Source organism: Trachinotus anak, unplaced genomic scaffold, assembly GCF_046630095.1.
Source record: "Trachinotus anak isolate AG129_WGS33_773 ecotype Australia unplaced genomic scaffold, CSIRO_AGI_Tana_v1 ptg000019l, whole genome shotgun sequence".
NCBI lineage: Eukaryota > Metazoa > Chordata > Actinopteri > Carangiformes > Carangidae > Trachinotus > Trachinotus anak.
The window spans coordinates 26,392,804-26,417,476 of NW_027273870.1; the positions used below are offsets into that span (position 1 = coordinate 26,392,804).

Here is a 24,673-nt window from a genome sequence, read left to right on the forward strand (position 1 = left end):
TTAAAAATAGTTTAAAGTTTAAAAATGTATTAGTTTAGTATATTTGTACCTGCAGAGCTGCTTGATGTGACACATAAATGTAGATTTACAAGTCATAGCCCAGTTCTGTTAAACACCGATCATTTGTGTGAGGGTGTTGCAGCACTTTGGTTATTTTCCTTCCTTTGTTTTGTCTCGCCTCTGAAGCATAGTTTGATGAGCAATACTTTTTATGAGACATTAACATTTGACTGTAACACAGACACACTTGTTGCACTCTGCTTGCTTTTTTTTATCTTGCTTGCACAAATGATTGTTTTTGTTTGTCTGCATTTATATAATGTCTGTCATCACCGCGGGGCTTCTTTTCTCTGTTCTTTCTCCGTCTCTCTACGGCTGCGTATCTCACTGTGTCCTTTTAAAAGAACTATCATTTCTGTCCTTCTCTGCATATTGATGAGGGGATTAGAGATTAGAGTGATGTAGGGTGACGATGGGAAAAGGGGGGGGATAATGAAAAAGAAGAGATGTATTACAGCGAAGGGCATGGAGCGAGGATGAACCCCTGTGCATTTCAAAGTCTTAAATAGTCAATAAATATAAACGCTCTATGGAATGATATTCCTATTAGACCTGTGGATATCACTGAAAAGCTGAATTTGAGCGGGATCCGTTTTGTGGTAGTTCATTGGGGGAATTTCTTCTTTAAATACTGCACCTGTAAGATGTGAATAATTTCTAGTTATATGGGGAAGTTTAAGGTCAGAGAAAGTCTTGAACACATACCAACTTAAAATAACTCACCCACACTTTTGGAATATAGCAGTCTGTCTCAGTTATTTATTCTTCTCTCTATTTCTTTTTCTTCTTTATCACTTTCCTCTCTCATCCACAGTTTAAGTGAAACAGACTGTTAAGATTTAGCTAAATTTGGATCCAAACACAGGCACAGATAGATGAGAATGGTGCTTTTATTTTGGAATAAAGAGGGATGGTTACGCTGGTGGAGATAGGAGGCAGGCTGAAGCAGAGGGCAGGCAGGTGAGTGGAAGAGCTGGCTGGTAGGAGGTGATGACGAGAGCATTTCAGGAGACTCAAATGAAGACGTGGGTGCAGGGAATCCTGAAAACAGTTAGTCAAAGGAAAAGCACGGACAAGGACTCGAGTATGCTGGCTACAGTGTGGCCGAGAGAGCGGCTACCACAGTGACAGGTGGAACAGTCTGGCGAAGAGTGGGTGAAGAGCCTGGGTTGTGATGCTGCAGGGTTGATTAGATGATGCGTGACAGGTGTGGATGTTAAATTAGGATCCAGGTGAGGAAGAGCCGCACACACTGACTGATTGTGTCACAGTCGTGCTAGGGCTAGGTTGTCCTATTTTAAAGGTTCCTTCAAATGCGGTCGAGAAATGCATCCTTCTTTTCCTGGTCAACGAAGCCTCCAACGGATGGATCCCTCATATCCCAGCCTGTCCCTTGATTCGTTGCATGCTGGTAATGAAAATAACATGACAGCAAACAATGCTGACGTAGAGCCTGAGGATTACGCTTTTAAATGTAAGTATTGGGTCTTGACTCTGTTCAACAGCTAATGGTACAAATGTTAAAACCTTAAAATCTCAAGTTGATGTTTAAAAAAAAAACAAAAAAAGTTACGTGTTGTCAAGGTTTGAGAGACAACCGTAAAGGCGGGTACAGCTGAGGACGCAAAGTGGAAATCTTTTCCGTGTAATGTCAGTTCAGCCTTTGCGGTCTACGACAGTTATGAAGGCCCCGTCTTCATAGTCTGTGTCCAGTGTCCTCAAAGGATGTGGCCCCTGAATTTGGACACAGCAACAGACTGGGGAGGGGGAGTCACGAGGGAAAGAGACTGGAGCTGTGACACAGACTTAGCAGAGACAGAGAATTGAGGATGACTGCTGAAACTACCTTTACCGCCATAATTTCATGCAAATTTAGCCAGCTTTTATTCTCCAACTGCTTCACCATTATAGACACTTTAGATCAAATATCTGTCTTGTTTGGCTGTACTTTGAGTGCAGAATTTGAGTGTGATAGCTGACCTTTAAAGCACTGATGCGTGTACATTAGCTTTTTTGGGGAGGCATGATCGTCCTTGTGCTGGTCATTGATTTTCAGTCAAAAGGGCATTGATAAAAGTCTATTTTGTGACGGATCACTTCGTATGAAGTGGATCTCATTTGTTCTGTGTCAAAGAAAAAAGTTCCCAGCGTGGTTTGGAATACATAAATAGACCTGGGGTGATATTTTAAGTGCCAGAAAGGTCACAATATTAGGAAGTAGTTTCTTGTGATTTGCCTTATCTGAACTGATGCCATAAACCCCACATGTCTTTGACCCACGAATACAGGTAACCTCATTGCAGTTTCTTTTTTTTGTTGTTGTTGTTGTCACATGAATAGGCCCATTTGCTGGGGACAGTGTACTTGTATATCAGGGTCACTCTGACACAGAGCCACAAGTGAGATGAAATGGAGCACGAACAGGCTCATCTGCAAAGACCCCCTCCCACTGAGGCTGTTCAATGGCCCGTCAGGCCGGCAACAGTCAACATCTGTCAACATGGAGTGTGCTGCATCCTTCCAGGTAAAAAAAAACCAAAAAAAAACCTCTCTGTTTTATAGGTTGGTGTTAAATTTAAATTTTTTAGTAGAGATGTTTGGCTGAACAGGCCCTCCGCTGCAGTACACCACACTTAAAGATACTTGACAACAACAGAGGACTCTCTTTAAACCTGGTATTTAGTGAATGCTTGGTTGCGTCAAGGTGACACGCTGAAGTGGCCTCTGTGGTAAAAGCCTTGTGTAGTTGAGCTCTCAGACTGACAGAGCTTTGCAGCCACATAGTCAGGGGTGACCTGGTGGAGGACAAACTGCAAACTGTAATCAGCACTTCACTGTTGGTCACTGGAATACTTTATGTGTGCGTGCAGGGCAGAGTTGAGTGACGTCCAATTTTTCATGTCATGAAATCATCTCCTTAAATGACTTCTCGCAGTATTGTGAATGAATAGGTTTTCTGTCATTGCAGCTGATGCCAAATGTCTTTCTCAACATTAACCTTGATTAATATTAAGCTCATTAAATGAAGCTTGCATGAATCTCGGTCCAAATTAACTGGCTGGCTGTCATCATTCCCCTGAATTAAAAAAACTGCCGAGCATGTCATCCTCTTTTCATTTAGCCCACTTTTGTCAGTAGCAACTACCGGTGACTAAATGTCAGTGCGATGCAGAAAGAGAAAACAGAGCATAAATTACATGATGACTCTGAATATGATGTACGACTATCTCTAGATAACCTGTTCAGACACCATCCTCAAGATTTGCTTTCTGCTTGTGTTTCCATGTGTATACCATATGTGCATCTGTCATCTTATGTATGAGGCGAGGCGATAATGATTTATAGTCCATTCAGAGAGATGATGTGCATTTCTGCCTGTTTTTTTTTTTTTTTTTTTTTTTTTTCTTGGCTGGAATAGTTGCTCATGTCTCAGATTTTTGTCAGGGATCCAAAAATGTTTCGTTTTGTGCTCACTGATGACTCATTTATGGGTTGGAAAAACATCCGAGCCTTAGATACCTGTGGCAGAAACATAAAAATGGTGAAAATCATTGGATTGATGCAGCTATACAGCAATTTTAAATGGCCTATTGCTTTAAGTAATGTGAAAAACACTAAGTTAACTACTTTAACAGCCGCGTACTCAACTACTTTGTCGACTGAAAATGACACCTCTACCTTTTTTCAACAACTGTAGAAGTTCCAGTGGCGCTGAGATGTTTCGTGACATCTTTTTCTTCCTGGATCTTGTACCTTAGACCTTCACAGCCCTCTCCACTGCTTCCTTTCAGCTTCCTGTTGTAGGTTTGCTTTGGACAAGCCTGTGCGCAGAGAGCTTAGAATAAAAATCAATCGGAGCCTGTTCTACCGTGTCACACCGCTTGCCATATTTCAGTGGCATACCTTCTTCCACTCCCTGTAGTCCATCACCGGCATGTATGAGGACCTGATGTGAAAAGAGACAAGTGGGCATCGAGCGGACAGTGGGAACGTGACTGAGGTGCACAAAAACCACTCTTCCTCTGGGGTGGGATTGCTCACCAGTGTCTTGGAGGCCGTGTGACCTTCCTCGTTCTGTTTGCAGTGGTGGAGGAACAAGGTGAAATCCAATAAGATTTTGATAAACCATGCTGTCACCGCCTCTGTGCTTTTTCTGTGAGCGGCTTGTGTGTGAGCTAAAGAATGGGAGAGATACTTGATAGTGAGCTGACACTATACTGAAGGTTCATCACCTGAAAGGATGTTTCTTTTGCACTTAATTTGGGCTTAAAGGAAAAAAATCAACCATGAATTGAATCTCCAGATTGGATCCTATGGTTTTTGGTTATTTTAAGACATAAACATACCACTAAATGTCATAGATGTAAGAAACATTTTACCGTAGCTGCACTATTACAATGGTAAGATGCTACTTTTAGGTCTCTTGTGATACTTCCTGCATGCGATAGTGATGATATTGCATGATACAGATTGGAAGTCTGTTTTTACTTTTGTGTTCACAGAATCTGAAGAAATCACTGCATAGTTTTGCAAAGGGGGGACGGGGGGGACGGGGGGGTTCTCTCCTCTATCGACCTTTATTGGCAAACAGAAATACAAACAATAGACAGATTTTTGGCCCGATCCCCAGATGTGTCTTTTGCTAAGCTGGCCGTGGAGTATAATATGTTTCAAGTGCCTGTGTTTGCTCATAACTCACTGCCCTTTATTGTCAGTTGGCTTAAAAATGCAAGTAGGCTGAGGAGAAAATGGAGACTGTGTTTAAATGCCAAGAAGTTGGCTGTTTTTATTCTTTAAAAAGACTTTTTTTTTCTGAAGGACAAAAAAACTCAGCACCTGGTGAATTAACTGTTGGAGTATTGGTATTTATCAGCAAACCTGGCAACCCCTCTGTTCTGATGTCATGCAGGCATTTGTGTTCAAGGACAATAGAATATTCTTTCTTCTTTTCTTAGACTGGATAACCCAATTGTAGATTCATGTGTGCACATGTTGAGTAATGTCAGTTGTAGTTATACTGAGCATCTCTTTGCATCAGTTACTTGGATTTGAAATAAGAATAAGGGACTGAATGTCATGGTCGTGGATAAATAAAAGAGCTTCACTACAGTACTTTTTAAAAGAGTGGCTTTACCATTAGGCAGAAGTTGGATAACAGCCAGCAGGAAGACATCCCGTAAAGAGAAGAAGAGTATTGTTAACCAGAACAAAATCATTTTCTTTAGCTTATCAGGTTGATTACAGGCTATTTTCCCTGCCATTGTGGCAAGAGAATGGAATAAATGAACCAAAATGCCCCAGGTTACACAGAAAAGTATGAGGAGAGAGTGTTTGCTGCCAGCGCTATTCCAACTGCCTCAAAGCTCAACAAGCTGTACTGAAGCAAATATCTGCTTCATAGGCAACAACAGCAGCGATGATGGGGCTGCTTGGCCAAGTCATGCACAAAGCCAAGGGGAGGTACATAAATATTACAAGTAGGTCTAATGATGATGGAGATTAAGATGATGACTCATCCAAAAAAGCACAGGAGCATAATTTCTTGTTTGGTTAGAAGAGATCAGCTCTGTGTTCTTGCTCAGATCAGGGAAATGCGTAGGATGAATTATAAAGATTTCAGCTTGTCCTTTAAGGCCTCTGAATCTAAAGGGTGTCCTTTGACATGTGCCAAAAAAAATCTGCCATCCTTGCAGAACTTCTCATTTTTTTGACACTGCCTCTGAACCTAAATACTTGCTTCAGGTGCAAACTGTGGGGCAAAGTGACTTGCAAACTGAATTAGGCTGTAACGAAATGATGGCTGACATTTATTTACTGTCACAAGGCAAACAAATTGATTTGAACTCAGCTTCCAGGCACTGTCATTGCAGACACACTCACTTGCTATAGATCTGACCTCTGACATGAAAACTCCACAGTGGATGCTTTAACTAACACTGTTACTCATAATTAAGATCTATAGGGTTTTTACTACTGTGTAGTTCCATAGCACTTTTACTTAATGCTAGTTTTAACTGAAACATTGATGCCAAAAATTGTTCTAAAAGGTGTATGTGAGCCTTTACTGCAAATGCCTGTAGTTTACCCTGAAGTGTCACAGTATCATGTTTCATTATATGCTTATAAGCATATAATGAAAGTGGCAGCTCCTTTCTAAACCCACTGTCACAGAAACCAGGCTTTCATTAAGTTATTACACAGCTCTTTATATGTAGTTTTACCACCAGTTTTAGTAATGGAATTATCCACTGTGGAAGCATTAAGATCAACTGTTCGTCCTACTCCCATATTAATAAGCTATAAGGTTTTATAGTGAATGAAAACATTCAGAAGTGAACTTTACTGCGGCGACGGTCGCTGTCCGTGGTGCTGATCCTAGAATCTGTCCCCTGTCCACACACTCAATTCTCTCTCTCTCTCTCTCTCTCTCTCTCTCTCTCTCTCTCTCTCTCTCTCTCTCTCTCTCTCTCTCTCTCTCTCTCTCTCTCTCTCTCTCCCTCTCTCTCTCCCTCTGTTCTGCTTCACTCTTCCTCCGTATCACACACTTGCTGTTTTTCTTTCTGTCTCTTTACAGGCTTTCCTTTTCTCTCTCTTTGACTCACTTTCTCTTGCTCACGCATGCACACGCACATTGCTCACCACCACGCTCTCTCATCCCCACATCTCTCTCTCTCTCTGGCACGTATGCGCGCACACACCTCCTCCTGTTCAAATATTCATTTGCTACACCTCAAAGGCCCTTTTGCCTCCCACCTGCATCCTCCGGTAGAGACACGGAGCCCGTGGCTTGTGGAGTCAACGCCAAAAAAACATATCAAAAATGTTTTTTCATGTCATGTAAACTAGGCCTAACTGATGGCTTTTACATCGCCTCACCATTTTATAAGTGAGTACCCCAAAAAGGAAGCCGATAATGAAGGAATCACAGGAAAACAGTCCGTGGCTCAGCCCCCCTTCAGTGCTTATATATTTGGTCGCTGCAGATGAAATCACCCGCGGATTCCGTCGATGTTTTTGTGCGTAGGCTCAAGCGGTGACGGGGCAAACTGTTGATGAACCACCCCGCTGTAGAAATACACCGGGGACCCACCAAAACAGCCGCAACAGGCGGGTGTAGTTTCCACTGCTTGCCTCCTCTGCTCTCTCTTTCTCCAGTTTTTAAACCAGTAAGACGCATTTGCGCATCAGTTGAGGAATTCCCCGACTTTGGAGAGGCGAGCCGCGCAAGGAGACGCTGGTTTAAAACCCACTGACGGGGGGGGCGGTGGTAGATAACCTTCAGTTCATCTGCTTTGCCAGATATTCATCAGAGGACACCGTTTTGGAGAAGCCCGTGGGGGGGAGCATTGGAAGTGGAGAGAGAGAGAGTGCGCACATAGGTGCTTGCCAGGAGACACTTCTGCATGTCTTCTACGACCACCCCCCCTCCCCCGCCGCGCCTCCACCCTAAGGCTCCCTGATATTCTCCAGTACAGCTACACCGACCTGCCACCTAGAGCCGCCTGTAACCTCTCCAGTCTCCGGTGCGCAGCGCGTCACTCCGCGCTGATGGAGATATTACTCCCTTCTCAACTTGGATCCGGTTTCAGGGCCCCTCACCAACACTAGTCTCCCTGATTCGGTGAACAGAAGAGAAGGAAGGAAGAGAAGAAAACACTGGAACGGAGGAAGGAGAGGAAAGACACGTGGATTCCCGAGGCGCATCATCGGATCCGGTTTTTGATGCGCGCAGGTGTGGTGTCCAAATTCACCATCTCAGCCCCTCTCTCTCTGGTATGACTGCTAACTTACAGATTTCTGTGCAGCACTGAAAGAAAAAAATAAGAGGAGGACGATGAGCCGGAGTGCTCTGAACACAGGAATGCTCCCGGTCGGATATTTGCTTTGGGTTTGAGGGGAAATCGCTCGGATATCAAACATCTCCAGCGGAGCCACAGCAGCGGCTCTGGAGTTACAGAGAGCGGGGGGAGAGGAATTTGGAAAGTAGAGCTTATATTTACGGATTACCAGGCTTTTTCTTCTCCTGAACAACTGTAGACGCGCTCTTCTTTGATGTCTGAAAAGGTAAGAGGAAGCAAACATTTTTCTATCATTGTTGTTTTTTTTCTTTCATTGTCTCAGAACAAGCATCAATACAGTAAAAGCCTTGTTTAAATGTGATCTGAAGTCGGTGAATTTTTCCATCCGTGTGAGCAAGAATCAGGAATCTCCCAGAGGCGTTAGATTCTGGGTGTTTACAAGCAGTATATTCTCACTTTTTTAGCATCAGTTTGACACCTTGTTTTCTACCAGCTAAGAAGAAAATCTCAATTGAATCCGCCTTTTAAAAGGAAAAAAAAGATTCCATATACTCATATTACGCACTGGACACACAGGACAACTTTTGCCCAAAGATAGAAAAACAACGTGAATATTCTGTTTACTGCGGGACCGTTCAGATTGTCAATCATTCGTCGTGCATAATGTGCTGTGTACAGGGTGTTTGTCATGTGATTATTATAGGGGCTCAAGCCTGTGTTGGTTATGGAAGAGAAGGGCAAATCCATCTGAATAAATTAAAGGCGCTTTTCAATTACGTGACGCCAAAGCAGGTCGGTCCGAACGCACAGTGCGTAATGAATTTCTATTTTCTTTTTATGGCTCCGGGTCAACAGGTCCGGGAGCGAGTTCTCTCTCTCTCTCTCTCTCTCTCTCTCTCTCTCTCTCTCTCTCTCTCTCTCTCTCTCTCTCTCTCTCTCTCTCTCTCTCTCTCTCTCTCTGAAGACAAATATGAATCTTGAAGGAAGTACTGATCCTCTGATATACTTTTTTTTTTTTTTTTTTTTTTTTTTTCCTTTGGATTGGTGCAATTCTAAAATTGCTGTTTAGGGAAATCTTAACACCCCTGTCTGCATTGATTTTCAGCAGTAAGGTGATCAAACAGGCAACAGGGGGCGCTCTTTCAACTGATTTCAAATAACCCACTGCCTTTTTTTTTCTCTAATCCATGAGGTTTAAAGCTGCAGGTTAGATATGAGATCACTTGCTACAAGATATTTTTATATCTTGTTGAATAGATGGATACAATAGATAAATCAATGGTGAATAGGCAGTCTTGTATTACTGTTTGATCTTTATAATAAGTCCAATTTGCTGTATGGGTTGAAAGTAACCTTATGCATTCATTTGTGCAGTGACAGAAGTGCATGAAGGATGTTAGGCTTGAGATGGATGGATGGATGGATAGATAGATAGGTAGATAGGTATTTGCTGCAGGTTGCTTCCTATTAAACAAAGCACTTTGTGTACAATTACCTCTGGAGAAAACCGATTAAAGAGTAAAGATGCAAGAGGAGGAAGGCAATTAAAATCCCAGAGGATGACATTTCATCTCATCATCAAGACTGATCAGAAGGAGGGGTGTAACTGGCTCATTACTTGTTCCCTCGTGCATGCTTGGCCTATCAAACAAGGGCAGTATTTGTGACAGCAGCATGATATCTCTATCAAAACCCTGATAGCACAACGTACCTTTCATTTACTGTCGTTTTAACAAACTGGGGGTTTGCATGAACTCATTGTCTCGCTTCACGCTCACACGGATGGGTTTGCAGCCTGCAGGTTAGAGGAGTAGGCTTGTGACCACAAGGCTGTCAGTGCAAACCCCCAGAGAGAATTGAGATTGGTGGCAGAGGGTCTAAGGCTTTCATCTTACTGCTGTTATGGTGGCCTCAAGCAAGGCACTTAATTCCCAACTGCTTCAGCGGAGCTGCTCGGCAGTAACCACACTGTGTTGGCTATCTCCCATGAATATGTTGAACCATATGATTTTTAGACACAGTGTTAGTGGAAGAACGACAAACACCAGTGAAAACTACAGCTATGACTTTTTCTGGATTAAAAAAACACATCATATAAATGTGTTGGAGTTTCTCAGTATATCTGCTGTCTGGCCACTAAACATTTTGAGTGATCATATCATTTGATCCATTTGTCTTGATTCTCCAGCTGGTGGCGGGGTTTGAACCAGTGGTCTTGATTGACAAGACTATCACAGCTTCTATTACCTTAATCCCCAAAGATGTTGATTTCTTTTTTATGTTAGTGATGCATCACCTGTCCCAGGATTTACCTTACCCTGAGGGCCACACCAGTGAGCCTGTGCACAGCCTCGAAAGACTCCCTTGTGGGTACAACTATTGCTCCTACGCTGGGTTTGTTTGTGTCATTACATTTTTTTTTTTTTTTAAGAAATTAGACATACATAAATACACATAGGACAAAATACCTGTTTGTCCTAGTCAGGCTGCTGTACCGGTCTGTGTTTGCTCCTTCACCACTTTGTCTTTATGATCCACCTCTCTGGGAGCACACAAACAGGGGAAGGTTTTCCAGCTCATAAATCAAACATAGCATGTGCATTTTCTTCTTTGGATGGGATGGGGAGGGCCAGTGATGCCAGAGAGCCGTGGGGCCCTACATGTTTTTGTAGGAAGAGTCCCTCAAGAAGTGAGTGAAACAATTCTTAAAAGCAATGGTATACTCTATTTTAAATTGAATTTGCTGTTTATTCTCAAAGGATGTTGCATACAGCTCTAGGTGCTACCGCCAATATACTCACTGTGAATGGAATCACGTAAGGGTGGAATTTATGAGTCCCAGCGAAGGAGATGACGTGGGAAATAAGACCAAATGTCGATGTATTGCAAGTCAAGGGCTGGATCCTTGAAAGGATGCACTTAAGGCTTAAAGGTGAACAAGAATGTTTGTGGTGAGGCAAGGCCAACACTTTTTTTTTTTTTTTTTTTTTTTTTTTTTTTTTTTAGGTTGAAAATATGCAGTAGCTACACTTATGGTGTAGCAGTCACAAAGACCACAACTGTGTATGCTGAGCTCACTGATGTAAAGCAACACATCCAACACAACTACTGCTGCATCCAGTGGCTCGTGTCCCATGTGTGGTTTTAGTGTGGCTCAATGCTGGCTGTAGTCCCTTTAGCTGGATCATCTCTGGAAAACTGGATGATATGGGTGCTAAAGGAGAGATAAAGTATATGAAGCTTTGTGTGAGGAACACACAGCTTTCATGTACCCTTTGTTGTCCAGAGTATCCATGGCTCTTTGATGGTTTGAAACAGGAGGACATGCTTTGGGCGATAAAATGGCTAACATTGATTTACCGAAGTATTGCGCTACTGAATAAGCAGGGAATTTTGTTGCCAGGAGACAACTGAGCACACTTTTGCTTCTGGATGTGTTTATTTTTTGCCTTTTACTTCTGGCTGCAGTGTCTTAAACAAGCTGACATTGAGCAAGTATGTTTAAGTGTGAGACACAAGGAAATATGAATCATTTTGCAAAAGCAGAACAAAATGTGATGAAAACAGATGGTGGAGATGTTTAGGAGACCAGAAAGCACATTGCGTTCTGACACTGTGAGTGGCTTGCAGCAGAAACAACAGGACCGCCCCCCCCCATATGCTCCTAGGAGAAGAGTATAACCCATACAGTACAATACACAAGAGGAAGGTGGGCTATAATATCACTATACAAACAGAGAATAAGTGTTTGAGAGAGCAACAGAGAAAGTGAGCACCAGAACAAACTGGTATTCCCTCAAGGTCAGCCCCCCCTCTACTAATCCCCTTATCCAGTGAATCAACTTGGTCAGACACCATCTCTCTGGTCAAGGTGGTGGTGGTGTCGAGGGGGTGGAGATCCAGGGCCAATGACCACAAACCAATCACAGTTAGTGGCTGAAGCTGAGCGTGTGTGACCTAAAGTGCAGAGCTCAATAGTGTCTTGGAGGAAGGGTAAACAGGGTTGCCTTTGGATTTTTGGCGCCCATGCACATGTATTAGAAGATTTTCTTCACCTTTTTTTTTTTTTTATCCGATAGTTTTGGTCTCTGCTTTGCCCCAGTATACATCCTTGTTAAGCCAATGTGCATGGTGTTTTTTTCTTTTTAGTTTTGTGTCCTTAACATTTGCACAGCAATTGCTTACTTTGTATTTAATGGTACCACGTGAAGTTTTTGATCAGTACTGGTGCTACGGAGCAGTGTTTGAAGAGCTGGTCCTCATTTTGATTGTGTTTTGGATTATACACTAGAGCACATATGTACACGCTCAGGGGTAGAACACCATACTGATACTGGGTAGGGCCTCCTTTTTCTCTCAAAACGGACTCACTTTTTTGTGTCCACAATATCACAATATGGTACAAACCTTGAGATTGTAGTCCATGTTGACATGATTGCATCGCATCATTTGTCCACATTTGTCAGCAGCACATTCATGCTGCCTACCTCAAGATTAACCGAAGCTCCTGATCTGTATCTGCATGATTTTATGCTGTGTACTGAATAATTGCACGAATAAGCAGGTGTACAGGGGTTCCTAATAAAGTGCTTGGTGAGTGTGTAATGCCTTACAAGACAGGTTTCAAAAATATTTAAGAAATCGGTTTTACTAATGTTCTAAGAAATGCATTCAAAGACACACACGGTGCATTTTCTTTTGAAAAACCTTGAATGTTCTTTTACACTCCACAGAGGATAAGATGCGTATTTTCTTTAACTCGCTGAAAGATCTTCAATGACATTCAAGGATCTTTACCGAATGTACAAGCACTTGACTTGTAGGCGTCAAGGCATGGAAAAACACAGTGCAATGGATAAACATGCCATTATTTCACTGCGCTGTGTGGGATGGAAACGAATGAAATCAATTCTCAGGAGAAGGACCACTCTCCTCAGAACAGTGTCAATCGTCCTTGGAAAACTGTCACATGAGTCTTGAACCATGTCAGAACATATCGGATCATTCCTTGCGGAGGAGCACTTCCAGCTTGTCTGGGAATTGAAGGAGATGAAAATCTACTGGACTTTCTAGGCCTAACTTTACCATAAAGATTTAGATTTAGATCTGGTGATGAGGGAGGTCATGAATGCAGTGTTGAATTTGTTTAGCAATGTGTGGGGGACATTACCTCGGAATATGGGATAAGGGAAAAGTGTTGACTGTCTGTGTTTTGATTAAACTTGACCCTGCAGAAGTCTTTTGACCTAATGACTCCCTAGTGATAGCGGAGCTACACCATATTGTTTGACACACAGTAGCCGTTCACTGTGAATTGAGGACACCCTCTGGCTTTTGCAAAGTCTAAACCTGTGCACACACAGGGAAAAGGATGAAAGAGACTTGCATTACTTTACCATTGCTAAGGGCTGTTATGTCTAGGTTATGCGTCATTTTGCACAGCCCCTGGATTTCTAATGACAGCCCTGCTATGAACTACAGCTTTGGGAGTCTCTTGATGTATAATTTTAGTCAAGACTGAATCTCAGAGGTGTTGATTTAGTCTTAAAATCCAGTTATTGGCTCTGTAAATTCATGCTTTTAGCAACTTTTCTGTCAAGTCTCAATCTGCCCCTGTGAGCGAGCTTTGACTTACAGTCCCCATTTCCTTTTTGCCAAAGACTGTTTACTTCTGTGCCATGTTAAATAATTAAGCAGTGCTTGTGACAGATGCACCTTCACTTTGAGTGCCAACTGTTTGGCTTTTATTTTTGGATTTCAGTTGCCTCAAGGTTAAAACTCTCGTGGAAAGCTGGTGAATGTCAGAGCTTATTAAAAGTGGACACATGCTGTATTACCTGTTGATATTTCACTTGAGCACTCACCTAGCAGTCCTTGCACCCATGTTTTAGTAGAAATAAGGCTTCTGGGAAAATAAATGTAAACATTTCTGCAGTCCTTTGCAGGGAAGGTTATAATGGGAAACCTATAGGGCTGCATGGCCTTGCAGTGGGCTTAATGTTTACACTTCTTAAACCTCACCAACATGGTCTATAGATAAAATAGAGTATGTACAATTATAAAAGTAGTAAGAATAAAAGAAATATGAAGATGTCAAATGTGTAGATTTGCTGGTTTTTATCCCTGTATGTTCAGTTCCTTTGGATTTTGCATTCTTGTTGGGACATCACCCTGGTCTCTAGGATGTAGGATGGGCATTTTTTCAGTATTTCCTGACATTAACTGATTCATCTTTTAGTCTATTAATGTACTTATTCACTGATAGTGAAAATATTAATTGGTTGCAGCCTAGACCAGCGGTTCCCAACCTTTTCCAACTCAGGGCCCACTTGAAAATCTCAAAAGTGTTGGCGGCCCACATACGAACCCCTGACAAATAATATCTTCTCAGGGCCCTTTTTATTTTAATAATAATGATCGAACATTCAGGATTGAACTGAAAATACATATAGATGTTTACTGTATGTTCACCAAGACTACAGCTACTACAATAGCTGCACTTAGGGAGGATAGTGTATTGCACGTCACCTATGGAGGATAGGTTGAAAGTGTTTGCCTCTCGTCCACCGTGCAGCACTCAGAGCTTAGTGATGGGGAGCTACTGTCCACACAAACAACCCTCAATCACCGCAAGGCTCGTTGGGATCAATATGTTCTCCTAACTCACGGCCCCTGACCCTGGCCGCAGATCATTGTTGCCCGCTGGAGACTAGACTGACACACACACACACACACTTTCACACACTCACACACACACACACACACACACACACACACTCTCACACAGGTGTTGTCTCTGCTATCTTGCCAGCCATTCCAAAAGGCTTTAAATATCCTCACAGGGATGTTGGAGCCACCTACACACACGCGCACACACACACGCACACGCACACGCACACGCACACGCACACGCACACGCACACACGCACACACACACACACTCGGTGCAGCCCAATGGTGCAAGGAGAATTGAGTGCCAGGGGGGCTGACAGGCAGAGGAGATGCAGTTAGGGAATACAGCTGACGAACAGAGCACATGACAAGCAGACAGGGGACTCCCCTCACTGTGAATATTACTTCTTTGTGTGCTTTACTGTTTTTATCACCACCATTATGAGACATTTGTCGAGTAAAATACAGTGAAAACACGCAAGGGCCGAGAATTTCATTCGACAATTAAATCGCAGAAGAGACAGACCGATAAGTTTATGACACAATAAAATTTAAATGGGAGTTGCATGCATCGCTTCACTAACTTTGTCCCTGCTGTACACCAGTCAAATCAAATTTGATTTTTGTTATTGATTAAATTGCTGATTATTTCTTTTCAGTTTTCAGTTGATCGACTGCTTTGTTTATAAAATGTCGGAAAACTGTAATAAGAACCAAAGAATAACAGCAAATCATTACATTTAAGAATATTTGGTGCTTTTGCCTTTAAATCATAATCCATGATGAATCAGTTATTAGAGTTAATCTGTTAAGGTTTTGTTGGTTTATTACAGTTATTAAATGGCTAATTGTTTCAGCCCTAGTTGTTTATAAAGGTAAAAACTTGATTTAAAGAGCAGCTCTCTGTACATCTGAAGTACAGTCCTTCTTTCTGTCTGTCTGAGTATGTGTGTGTTTTTTGTTCACGGTTTGTGTGTGTGTGTGTGAAGTGCTATTCTTGTCCAGTCTCTGACCCAGCCTTAATAGTGTTTGTCGTGGAGTGTTTGTGCTTCTCCCTCCATCATATCTATATTTAGGCTTCTGTCTCTGGCATTTATGGAGGCCGTGCTCCTTGGACACACAAATCATTACGACGAGTTGACACCAGCAGAGCACTTCCTCGACTCCCAAACTGCCGAGAGGTGGTTGGTCATTTGGAGTCAAAATGCAGCGCTTGGTTCTTGAGCTTCTGGGCTGCTTGATAATGTCAGCGTGAATAGAATATGTGATAATTAAGAGGTCCCCACAACATTCTAGCTCCAGTGGTTTAATAGTAGTGTGTTTTAATCAACTTTATAAGAGTGTGGTTGCATGGCTGTAGTTTTTTATAACCACATTGTTTTATCTAGTGAAAATCTCTGCAGCTACAGTCCAAATTTAAAAATTATTCTTTGGCATTTGGTGTAAAAAAAAAAACAAAAACAAAAAAACATTCCCACTCTGTTAAACTTACATTTAAAGACCAGTCTCTTTTCTCCACTCAGACAACAGCTGAGCCAGCACTTCTTCCATCACTGAAATGGCCGAGTAGGGAAAAAAACTTGGTCATTTCAATAAATGATGAATCTTATCACACATTGGAACATTTTCAGGAGTACAGCAATTTGGGCAAAGTGGTGGATGGAATCTGAGGGTACATTAAGGTGGCATACAGTATTTGTTTATGATTTTTTTTAAAAGTAGAAACATAAAACAAGTTTGTGTACAGTATGTTCTCATCAAACTGTATTGTAAGTATTTTTGTGGCCAGGCATGACTTTGTATTCTATTTTCACATTTTCAGTTTTTATTTTTCCTTAAATAATTGTATCTGATTGAAAATCAGGCTCCAAAGATGTGCAGGAAACTGTAGTGTAACATATCCTGTAGTTTAAAATATCCTTACTCAAGTTCCACTTACTAGCTTTTTTTAGGGTTTTCAAGCACATCTCACTGTCTTCTATATCTGATGGAGTTGGCTCTGTTGTCATGGAGATCAGTTTCCTCAATTGACCTAATTCTGCTAGAGAAAAAGCCAATAAGTGACTTTGTAGTCTAGCTGTTTATTGCTGCTTGATTATTATCTTTATTGTAATTCTGCTTCCTTTTTCTCCATTTTATAAACATCTTTAGAGCTCAGGTCAAACCAAAAACTGCACTCAAACTGCAGTGTCATGTTGCAGCATGAAAAATAAACGTTGGATACACTGGGACATAAATTCCTGATTGAAAAATCCACAGTTTGATGCCAAGCATGGAAAAGAAAGGATTAGGATGGAACATGTATGGAGGTGTGGTTTAGGACAAAAGACAAGAATCTCTGAAGATATGACACATGCATCTGAATTACAGTTGAATTGAATCTGAGGAGAATGCAAGTTTAAAATAGCACTGACAGCACAAAGTCACGAGATCATCTGAGGAAAAGCCACAAAGGGGAAAACATCACCTTAAAGTGATAAAATAAGTCTTGTTTACCCAACGTGTTTCCGTGCATCAGATGATCATACTGAATATTACATAACTAATGGTGAAATAAAACACTACAGCCTTTGAAGTGCTGCTGGGGAAATCTACATCTGTCCTCCTGTACCATGAAAAGTGAATCTTATTACTTGATGTGGGAGTAACACAGTTTTTTTTTCTGTGGTTAATATAATTGCATAAACCTTAGAAGAGGAAGGTGATTTGTCCTTTGAACAGTATTCCCATGTTAGTTGGTAATTGTGCTAAGGATGAGAATACAACAACAACAGCAGCAGGGGCTGAACTGTGTTCCTCTGTGGGGTAGATCACATGCATACACACACTGATACATGCGTGTGTGTGTGTGTGTGTGTGAAGTGAATATTATATTTTGTACGTGAGATGAGATAAAAAAAAAAAAAAAGACTTATGCAAAAATGATTAAAGAAAGAGAAAGTGTGACAACTAATCACACACACACACACACACACACACACACACACAATTGACTAGTTGTCTCTGACCAACATCTTAATCAATTGAATTGATTAGACCTGTATGTACCTTTATGTGTGTGCACGTGTACCTCTGGAGGATTCCTGTGGGCTAATTGGTACCAGAGCGACAAGGCATTGTGGGATACGTTAGACTGATACTTTTTTATAACATCTACACTTTCTACATCAGTTTTGCACTCTCTGTCTTGTTCTCTCTCCTTCATTACACATTTCACCATCTGCCTTTTTGACAGTAAGTTTGGCAAGAAGTTACAAGGATTTCAATGTTGCTCTGGTGGGTTTGTTTGTCCTCTCTACAGAGCGCTCTTATTGTGAAAGTGGAGCAGAGGGGAGAAAGCATCTGTTCATTTTCCATCAGTATGCATAAAGCTTGGGTATTTGTGCCAAACTGTAAACAAACCTGGGCTGAGACAACCGACAACACACCCACAAATAGCAGCCAGATACGAGTGTGGAAGATTAGTCTGAGTTATGTTTGTCCCAGTGAATGAACTGGGACGTCACAGCATCGTGGACTGCCAGTCCCTTAATCGTTTTTTGTATGAGTAATTTCTCCAGAGAGCAACCAATATGAACTTTACCGCTCATTATGTGGTGTATGGCAAAGAACTTGCAGCACATTATCTTTGAAGTTTGGCACTTCCATCTGACGCAACACAACGAGAACACAAGGCAACGAAAAGAAAATATGAAGTACAGACATAAGGCAATGATTGTCTCACTGCAACTAACTACACAAACTATACTAATTATATTAACTTTACAAAAGTGCACTGTTCATATATGAAGAATCTGGTGCACCCCTATTGGCAGGACAGCATCCTTTGTTGGTATCTTCTTTACCTTTACACACTGGGTGAGAAAAAAAAAAAAAAAAAAAAAAAAAAAAAATCCGATTCATTGCATTCGTTTGAGTCAGTTTAGACCCAACATGTAAAGGTTCGAGAAAGAACATGGCTAAACAAAGCTGACTGTCTATAGGAGACAAAATGTAACCACTTTGTATGCAACCTCCTCCCTTATTGCAACCATCGCAACCTCCTCCCCCAGAGGTTTTTGGGCACTATGCCATCACGTTATTTCCACCTTTGCTGACAGATGGTCATTATTCACATTACTGCAAGAGGAAGCTTGTAAAGAACACGTGAGCAGTGTTAGTTTGGAGGCAGTGTCCATCATTTACTTCTACCTGTTAGCATGGGAACCCCCTGTAAGAATGAAGCAGTGCTAAAGCTAATGTTCTACCTTTTCAGCCACAAAGCACCACTTTTGTCCAGCACCTCTTGGGCTTCCTCCTCAACCTGCACTCTAATGTCTCCTCACTGTCCTTTTACACATTTTCTCCTCCTCTGTTCCCATGCACCTCCTCCCGTCCTCATTTTTTCTCCCGTCCTCTTGTTCTTCCTCTTCTCGCTAGTTCCTTTGTACCTGTAATTAATCCTCACTCGCCCCCACTCTCTTTCCCAAGCAGCCTGCAATATCGCCATCATTATTTGCTGCTCCCACCAGTTCTTTTTGAGGGGCCACTGTGTGTGTGTGTGTGTGTGTGTGTGTGTGTGTGTGTGTGTGTGTGAGGAACAGCGAGTCTTATTGTTCATATCTGCTGGTGTCTCCCTTTGTTTATGTTTATGGAGGCACATGATTGCATGCATGCTGTTACAGTGTGAGTGTGTGTGTGTGTGTGTGTGTGTGTGGATGCAAGAATGTGTGTGCATCCCTGTCACTCCACACCTGGCTGTCAGCAGTGGTTACTCAGTGTTGGTGGCAGCCAGCTGATAATTAAAGCAGAGCCAGGCAGAGAAAGATAGACAGAAGAGAGGGATGAGCAATGAGAGGAAACAAGGGAGCCGTGAAGCAAAAGAGACACACAGTCTTCTGAGACAGGGAGAGACTTGGAGTGTGTTTGAGTCTCAATGCCTGTGGTTTTAATGTTATTTAGCAGTTTTTATTGGAACCATATAATTTGTGTCCTTTGAAACCTTTTTTTTTTTCTTTCTATTTTATTTCTGCTTCTCTCCCCGGGTCTCTCTTTGCCTTTGCAACCAAACCAAATCCACCCACCTCTACTGGCACACTGTATCTGTTATTTTTGCTTCTGCTACTGAACCATCTGTAAAGCTGTTGCATCATTTCACCTGTGCACTGTCGACAACCTCCCTATCTTTAAATCAAGTTATAGGAATTTCATTTATCAAAAGGCAAAGTAAAATATTCCTGTGGCAGTGTTGGATCAGTCCCTGGGTTTACTTGAGACTTAAAGTATAACAACCTGGGTCTGTTTTTTTTTTTTTTTTTTTTTTTTTTCTTCAAATATCTTGTTCTGTCTGACTAAATGGCAAAACCTGGATATATTTACAATTAGACAAAGAAAAGGATCAAATTCTCAAATATGAGAACCTGGAACCGTTAAGTGTTTATCTATCCTTGCTTGAAAACTTAATATTAATCAATTACAAAAGCTTTTACAGAATTGTTGTCTGTCCATCAACAAATCGATAAACTATCGACCCTACATGACAGATTATGCTGGATCAGAACTAGTTTGGATGACTTGTTGTCCGACCAAGTCAGAAATCAAGAGTTTATACTTGGTCTTAAAGGCTACACTCAAAGGCAAAGGGAAAAAATACTTAAATCTGACTGAAAGTCTGACTAAATCGCAAGCTGAGAGTGACATAAAGCAAAGCAGCTTTCAGAGGTCATTCACAGTGTTGGGTAAAGCTGCTCTCTGATGGATCCCGACACATTATGCTGTAATTAAAACATGTAAGCTAGCTGTGGTTCAAAAATGACAGAGAAGTCATGTGATTTCTGAGCTGGTTTACCTGTAACCAGGTTACTACGGAGGTTGCGCTTGTTCTGTGACGTCCTGCTTTAACCTGATTTCTCCCAGTAACCTTGTTTCACGAGTCCATGATGACATAGTGAGCGGTATTGTGATGAAAAATGAAGTTATCCTTCAACCACACAGACACAGATACACTCAACTCACGATGACAGAGACAGATTTCAAGTCAGTTTCCTGCTCATGAGCTTGTATTCAACGAAACGTGCACATCACTGCACGAGCTCAGTGAGTTTGAGCTTCTGCAGGTGGCACTCTTTTCTCTGTGGTGATTTTTGCTGCACTTCACGAGGCCGAGGTGACACTAAAAGCATTTCCAAATTGCTTGACTGACATTTTTTTTTTTACATTGGTCTGAGACACAAGTGGAAAAACAGATATTTTAAAACATAAGAAAATATGTTTTCATCCTAAGAAAATAGAGCGAATTGTTACCTTACCCCTCACAGTGGATCTCTCCAGTTCCCCTCCAGCCTCCTCTCTCCGTCCCTTCGCTGATTTTCTTGCTGCTACAGCCTCCACTCCCATTCATCACCTGCTGCAACTGTCTCACTCATCCTCACAGGCTCTGTTTCTTCTGTCTCTTGACATTTTTGCCCTCAGCCTCTGTGCCTCTGCGATAACCCACGTCAGTCAGTGATTGTCAATCTCCCGTTTGTCACCTCTGAGTGGGTAAATGGATCTAGTGCGCAGGCAGAGTCATAGTGCGACTGTTGATTTACAACCCAAAAAAAAACCAGAATCACAGAAGAAGCAGGGACACCTGTGATATCTGCCTGAGGAATGTGATCATGAGTATTTTGTTGTGACTAGATATTTTAACTTCTCAAACCAAACTACAGCAGCTTGATTTTGGACATTATTATACATTATTCTGTGAAAACAGTACTTATATCTACATCAGAGTCCCTCAGTAACTTCAGTAATAACTTTAAACTCTCTACACCTAAGAAGCTTCTCTAGCCTCAGTTAAAGACATGAAAAACTGAAAGAGTGGTGCTCAGTTGTAAACATGATGACAAACAGTATCTTTGCTCCCTTATTAAATTGTTGCTTTTTGTTTTGTGTTTTTAAGAAATCACAATAATGAATGTTGTCTAAGAAATATGTGTTAGATTGATGCACCACTCTGCCAAAACAGTGTTAAAGTGCTGCGCTTTCCATTTGCAGTTATCTTTGCAGATTTATTTATTACAGATTATTTGTTTTAAAAAAATGATATGTAATGATGCCATGAGAGGAGCTCTTAGGTCTACGTTTTAGCATAAAGACTTTTATAAATATGGTCCCCGGCAACGTGAGAAAAAAAGGCTGGGAACATGAATTCTGGGGCAATAAATAAATAATATAATATAGAGATTTTCTTTATTTATTACTTCTTTACTGAGCAAAGACACTACACAATTCAAACTAGTGAATGGATGCTGCAAAAATAGCCCTGAGGAGAAGAAAGAAGAGAAAAGCAGGTAACCCAGGTTTGTTGATTTTGATGTTATTGGTATTCATTAAAGCTATGTGGCCTCCCCAGAGTGGCCCTGGAGACCAGAGAGTGATTTGAGAGAGGGTTTGTCTGATAATTGGTGGTGTGAGAAGCTCTGGTTTCCTCTCATGTGGTGGTGATACAGTCGATTGAACAAATTATGTAATTTTCTTCATCCTGGTGTCGCTATTGACAACTTCCTCAAGACCCTCCTCCCAACTTTAGGTCTGGATGTAAAATCTTAAATCGTGCAGTTGATGGTGACAGATTGTTTCGCCTATAATGTTGCTGCATCTACGTCTCTAGTGCAAAGTAGCACCAGCATTTCATATGGTGAGATTTTGCAGCGTAATCAGTTAATTGCAGTGGAAACGATGAACTTTGTGGATTTGATCGTAGAGGTGCAGTAAACTGTCCATGTCAAGTTCAACTCTGGTGAACCTTGAGAAGACTCACTGACCAATAGCGAGCTGCCTTGAAGGTGCTTGTTATGAATAAATAAAGCTGAAGAGTCTTGTTTTGAGATTTCAAATGTAGTACTGAGTTCCATAAATATGTGAGACATGCAAGAGAGGTAGAGTGGGCTGTTAATAAATAGTGGTCTATAGTGGACTGACTTATGTTGCTAGTATAGTTCAAGCTCCAAAAAAAAAAACACTGGACTCTACACTTCACATTTACTAAAACTTGTTTGTGTCTTTTTCTGTTTCCAAAAGTCCCCAAGTGATGTCACGTGAGTAATTTTCTCACACTTGACAAAACTTCTCCACAGCCTTAGAAAACATTACATTATACCACTGTTTTAAGTGGTTGTACTCTCCATGAACAGACTTTAAAATATAAGACACACCTAATATATTTATATATAAGCAGTGTCTGCTTTTTAAGTTTTTTAAAACATTGGACGACGCTCTGAATAGCTTCTCACCCACTTTGCACTTATTCTCTTATTCACAGTGTAAAATCACATAACAAGGACAGTGAGGAAGGCTAAAAATTTGCCGTTGCTATAGGTGATAACCACAAAACATTCAGCTGTGGCCAACTTTTCATGGCCGGCACACTTGTTGACTAACCACATGCTGGTTTATGCCCATAATTATTCAGTGTTAAAGTAAATAAGTGGACTAATGGGAATTTGGTGAATCTTGAACTGTGATCGTGAACCAATCTTATGCCTTGAAAGTAGCAAAGTAGAAGAGCTAAAACCTGGGAGGTGAAAAACTTGACTTGAGGAATGGTACAAGAGGGTTGGAAACAGACTTGTGTTCTATTTGATTTGTCTCACTTGAGCTCCCTAATAGGCCAAACTGTTGAGCTTTTGGAATATAGTCACAGCTTTGTGGTAAAGTTGAGCAAATATCAAACTTCCTGAGAGGAAAGTCGCCTCAGACGCTGCCAGCAGTCACCGTAGTCCCAAAGTGCGCCGGGCTGGCAAACAGTTGGAGAGCAGAGATGTAAGAGAGAGTTGGCTCAGTGTTGAGAGCGAGTGAGAAAGACTGTGATCAGGATGAATGGTAGGAGAGAGCAGAAAGAAGAGGAGGGAGAGAGGATGTCACACTCCAGATGGAGGAGCTTGACCCTCTTTACCTCTTTAACTATGATCCATCATCCACACACACACACACACGTGCATGAACAGACACACACAACAGTAAGGGCAGATTCCACTGCTGGCTTTATGCCTTGCTTTTACTCACACTTGCATGAGATCCTGTGTGTACACACACACACACACACACTCTCACAGGCCCACACATCAGCTAAAACACACAAAGACACGTTTGAGTAAAGGCAGATTTGAATTCCACTGCTTGCTTTGTGCCTCTGTTCTGTAACTTAACCTCACTGAGAACTGCAGACAATCAAATCAAACGTCCCTTCTGGAGAGTTTATATCGGCCAAATTCACATCATCTCGTACTTCTCTGCACCAGGCGAGTGCACAAGGACCCGGGTCTCCATCGGCGTTAAGAGTTTGGCCGGCTGTGGTTCATTGGATCCAGCTGTCATAATGGATTTGGCCTGAAGGAGGAGGAGAAGTGATTTTCATTCTTTTCTTTATCCCATTGGAGGCCGGACAGTGTATAGGATAATAATTAGCTAAGCTAGCCTGCTGCCGCACTTTTGTTCCCGTTTTTGTCACAGTCTTTGTTGTTACTGCTGTGATGGCTATTCTTGTTCATTAAATAATGTCACCCAAATCTATGGAGGGTGCCAGAGGCATTATGGGTATTGCTGGAGTGTAATGAGCTTGTTAACCAATGAAAATGAAGTAAAGCTCCACTGTCTGCATTTTGTCTCTTAAGAACAAGGACATTGTTTTGAATGTTCTGTCATGATGTTGACAACATTTTGCTCTGTTATCTCAGGATGTTTATTTGTCGTAACTGTATTTTTGTGTGTCGAAAAATGTAAAGTTTTGTATAAGAAAACATCTTAAATTGTGGCTGTAGTTTTCTTTCTCTAAAATATTATTTTAGCAGCAAAGGGTCGAACCAGGGACTTGCTTCTCACAGCATTTACACCCATTTGGGATGCACCATAACCACTCAGCTATTGTAGTTTTACACAAATAAGATATCTGAGTTCTTTGGAATGAAATGAAACTGCAAAAAATAAGCCAACTTATTCATTGCACTCATAAACAGAACCAGTACCAAAATATTTCAGTGTAATTTCCCTCTCTGCTCATTATGCCCCTGCTCAGCATTTTCTACTCTTTCTTCACGACTCTTGAGCACTTAGATGAAATGTGAAAATATGAAGATAATCTTACAGGCGCCCTTTAAGTGTACACCCCACTGCGCAGATTC

The 24,673-nt window shown here is 41.5% G+C and overlaps 1 protein-coding gene across 1 annotated transcript in view; it reads left to right on the forward strand.

Annotated features, from left to right (window-relative positions):
- LOC139636028 (uncharacterized) overlaps positions 1-24,673 on the forward strand; it is a 62,094-nt gene that overhangs the window by 485 nt on the left and 36,936 nt on the right. The gene's annotated exons all lie outside the window — the stretch shown is intronic.